Raw genomic sequence first — 5,239 nt, 5'->3', positions numbered from 1 at the left:
AAGGAAAGCCATTTGTCAAAATGCCTTATCTTTCTTTACTGAGGCTCTAAGCTATCTGAAGATAAGATACCTTTCAACATTCACCTGGTACCCACCAACCCACTCCCAGAATGCAATGAACCTTCCTCTGACCCTTCCTTTGATGTCCCCAATTGCCAGCCCATGGATCACACAATGTTCTTGGCTTTCTGGCAGCCTTCCAAGCCCACGTCCTGGCTTCAAATATGTCTGGATGGAAAACAAATCTTTATAAAAAATGTCAAAGCATCACTGAGCATTCTGCCTTTAGTGTTCCATAGAGATTTGTGTTCATAAATTTGGTTGCTTTGCAGTATAAACTATACTTCGAAAGCTTTTTCTCATGGTCAGGAAAGGCAAGAACTTCAAGACACATGAGAAAAATCAGTAGTCTGGATTCACGATCGGAGATGCTTAAGATCCCAGACCAGTGAGGTTTTAAGTAAATGGAACAGTCGTCAATAACCAGCACACACCCAATGACCCTAAGATACTCTGTAAGTTTTTAGGGTACTGGGAGAAGCTTGGTCCCAGGTGCCACTTGTCCCTGCAAATTCAGAGAAGAAAAACACCTGAACCTAGGCTTAAGAAATCATCCCCAGAGCTTTCAGCCCCCTCATTATCCCTCCTTAGGGGTTTATGAGGTTTGCCTCCTCCACAATAATGGTACCACAAGTCCCCACCAATCCCCCATCCCTGTTTCAACTCAAGATACCATTTTCAAAGTCTCAGCCAAGGAGGATCTACTCAAATAATGTAACTGCATGCTACACTCAGTAAAAGGATCACCTCTCAGAGGGAGTCATGGCTGAAAGGAGCTTCGTTCTGAGAAGTTACCTAATCTGGAGTAAGACCATCTAAGAATTTAAGAAAATCAAATAAGATTATGAATGCGAATGTACTCAGCAGCTTCTGAAATTGGTATTTTTACTCCGGCCTTCTTTAAGGATTCCCTAGGCTACCCAAACTACTCCAAAGTTCCTTGATGTTTATTCCCTTAGTGTCTGAGATAATTTGTGCCACTTTGTTAGGTATATGCTCCTGTGGCATCGCCATTGCTTTTTCTATTTTATGTGTTTTCCTAAGTTCATCTAAGGCCCGTGCTTCTCTTTTTCCTTTTTGTTCATCTCACATTACAGATAGCTATTATGTGTAAATATTTGTGTTCACTAAGACTTTAGATAGAAAAATTAATTGATTTTATACAAGTCGTTGAACTGAGACACAATTAAAAGCCTTTCCGTGGCTGCCTAACCTGTGTATGGTTTCAAATATAATTCATTGCTTAAGTCTGCTAATGTATATTCCCCAAAATACTGATAAATAGGCATGCTATTATATCCAGTGCTTCTCTTCCTATTATTGGTGAAATAAAGTGGATACTTTTACTCTAGAATGTTTACTGTTTAACATTTACTGTTTCTCCAAGAACCACAGACAGTGATTTTGCAGCAGAATATCTCCTGCCTTCACCACAACTTCTCCTTCTCTGTAAGTGCTGTGCACCCTGCTATCTTTGCCCACATCTGTCAACATTTAACAAATGTACTTACTTTGAATAACCACTAGTCATATCCATGCATGCCGTCTCCTGATACAAAGGCTCATTGGAATGCAGAAACGTTCTTGCTAATGAAAGTTTCAAAAATCAGACAGCAACTCACCTCTCATGTACTAAATATATAAAGTTCTCTTCATCCCAGCTACTGATCCTAACTGACTTATTCAACCATGAGGGTCTTGCTTTGTATCTTTGTGGCCTGACTTTGTCCATAATTCCACCAGGTAAGATGGAAACCTTTCATTCCAGAGTTTTAAAAATAGAAATGAAAGAGAATACAGTCTTCTAAGAAATTAAAAATAAATTAGACAAGGGCAGATTGTAACGTACAATGAGGAAAGTGAGAGAAGTGCATTGGCTGCTCAAAAGAAGGGGGAATTGATGCTCCGGTACCCATAACATAGTGCCCCTCAGTGATTCAGCCTATCGGGAACTTGAATTTGTGATTGTGTTTGATCCAAAGACAGTGGAAGGATGTTCACAGAACACACACACACACACACACACACACACACACACACAAATACACAAAACGGGGAGAATTAAAAAAATGGAAAGTGAGTGGTGATTAGAAAAAGGGCCAAGGGTGAAGAGGAAGCTGCTTTTTCATAATCTGTGGTTCATAGAACACTCTGATCACTAATCTGGGTGAGGAGCTGGGTGCTAATTATTTTGTATATGGTCGGAGCAAAGATTCTACCTCATCCCTTAACCCAATAACCAATTATATAGACTTATTTATTGAATAATCAATCTGACTTTCCCAGATTAATTTTAAAATTCACCATTACTATATAATAAATAAATGTCCATCTTTGGACTTACAACTGGGATTTATATTATCTATAGGCTTATCTTTTCTGAAGCATATACTACCTTAGAGCATATTTCAATACCTCGCAATTCCAAATTTTCCTGAATATTCTTGGTTTTTTATATTTTTTATTGAGATGCAATTCAACATAAAATTTACTTTTTCAAAGTGTGTCATGTTCGTGGTTTTCTATATGTTCATAAAGTTGTACAACCATCACCACTATCTAATTCCAGAACATTTCATCACCCCAAAAAGGCACTATATTTGTTAGCAGTCATTCCCCATTCTCCCCTCCCCTCAGATCTTGGCAACCACTAATCTGCTTTCTGTCTCTATCAATGTACCTATTCTGGACATTTAATATAATCATACAATATGTGACCCTTTGTGTCTGTTTTCTTTCACTCAGCATAATGTTTTTCAAAGTTCACCCATGTTGTAGCATACTTCAATATTTAATTCTTTTCAACTGATGAATAGTATTCTATTAAATGGATACACTACTTTTTATTTATCTATTCATCATTGATAGACATTTGGATTGTTTCTACTTCGGGACTATTATAATGATGCTGCCATGAACATTTATATTCAAGTTCTTGTGTGGACGTATTTCCAATTTTCTTGGGTATATACCTAGGAATAGAATTGCTGTGTTATACAATGATTCTATGTTTAACTTTCTGAGGAATTGCCAAACAATGTTCCACAACTGCATGCTTCATTTTACAATCTCACTAGCAAAGCATGAGGGTTCCAATTTCTCCACATATTCACCAACACTTGCTATTGTCTGTCTTTTTTATTATAGTTATCCTAGTTGGTGTAAAATGATATCTCCTTATAGTTTTAATTTGCATTTTACCTTGCATTTAATTTGCAACATTGATAATGTTGAGCATCTTTTCATGTGTTTATTAGCTATCTATACATACTTTTTCTTTTTTCTTTTTTTAAATTAATTTATCTTGATTAGTTTAAAGTATACAGTACATTGGTTAGACATTTATATATTTTATAAAGCATTCCTCCTAGTTGCTTCCTCCCTCCCCTGGCCCTCCACCTAGCCAATATAGCAATGCTGACTGCATTCCCCATGTCATGTTCCCCATCCCCACAAACAACTATCAACTACTAATTTGTACTTCTTTAACTCTTCACCCCATTCTCCCAACCTCCCAACCCCCCTCCCCTCTGTCTATCACCAAATTGTCCACTATATTTGTAAGTCTGATCCTGATTAGTTTGTTCTTTTTGTTCCTTAGAGTCCACATATAAGTGAAACCATACGGTATTCGTCTTTCTCTGTCTGACTTATTTCACTAAGCATAATAACCTCTAGGTCCATCCATGTCACTGCAAATGGTAGGATTTCATTTTTTTAATGGCTAAGTAATATTCCATTGTATATATGAACTATAACTTCTTTACCCAGTTGTCTATTGATGGTCATTTAGGTTGCTTCCATATCTTGGCTATTGTAAATTGTGCTGCCATGAATATCGGGGTGCAAAGATATTTATGAATTATTGTTTTGGTTTTCTTTGGATAAATACTAGAAGTGCAACTGCTGGGTCAAAAGGTATATCCATTTTTAATTTTTTGAGAAAACTCCAGACTGTTTTCCATAGCAGATGTACCAATTTGCAGTCCCACCAACAATGTACAAGGGCTCCCTTTTCTCTGCATCCTCGCCAACACTTGTAGTTTTTTGATTTATTGATGATAGCCATTCTGACAGGTGAGAGGTGATATCTCATTGTGATTTTAATTTGCCTCTCTCTAATTATTAGTGACCTTGAGCATCTTTTCATATGTCTTTTGGCCATCTGTATTTCCTCTTTGGAGAAGTATCTGTTCAGGTCTTCTGCCCATTTTTTAATTCAATTGTTTGTGTTTTTTGTTGTTGAGTTGTATGAGTTCTTTATATATTTTGGATATTAACCTCTTATCAGATGTATCATTGGTGAATATTTTCTCCCAATCAGTCAGTTGTCTTTTTGTTTTGTTGGTGGTTTCCTTTGCTTTTTAGTTTGATCTAGTCCCATCTGTTTATTTTTCCTTTTGCTTCCTTTGCTCAAGGAGATATATCTGAAAAGAAATTACTGTTTGTAATATCAGAGAGTTTACTGCTTATGTTTTCTTCTAGAAGTTTTATGGTTTCGGGTCTTACATTTAAGTCTTTAGTCCATTTTGAATATATTCTTGTATACATTGTAAGAAGGTGGTCCAGCTTCTTTTTTGTTGCATGTATCTGTCCAATTTTCCCAACACTATTTATTGAAGAGACTGTCTTTACCCCAGTGTATATTCTTACCTCCTTTGTCATGTATTAAGTGAGTGTATAGGCATGGATTTATTTCTGGGTTCTCTGTTCTGTTCCATTGATCAATGTACCTGTTTTTCCATATATCTTCTTTATAAAAATGTTTATTCTAGTTCTTTACTCACTTTTTAATTAGATTGTCTTTTATTATCAAGTTGTCCATTCTTTACATATTCTGTTCACTGAAACTTTATCAGATATAAATTTGTAAATACTTTTTTCCATTCTGTGGGTTGTTTTTTTTTTAATATTTTTACTGAACATACTTGCTATAGCATTATATTTTCAGGTTCAAAGCTACAAACAACTCAGATTTAATGAGCTTAAACGATAATGAAAAGATATTATTACATATTACAAGAAGTCCAAAGATTAAACATTCTAAAATTAGCTAATGCATCAGGTCATCCATCCCATCAAGCTTCAGAAAAGTGTCATATTTGTCCTTAACTAGCTCTTCTCAGCATCCAAAGAGAGCTGTCATTTTTGTAGACATCATATCCAGATCCACCAAATT

The sequence above is a fragment of the Pteropus medius genome, unplaced genomic scaffold (genome assembly GCF_902729225.1).
Source record: "Pteropus medius unplaced genomic scaffold, Ma_sr-lr_union100, whole genome shotgun sequence".
NCBI classification, from domain to species: Eukaryota; Metazoa; Chordata; class Mammalia; order Chiroptera; family Pteropodidae; genus Pteropus; species Pteropus medius.
This window is presented reverse-complemented; position numbering follows the sequence as displayed.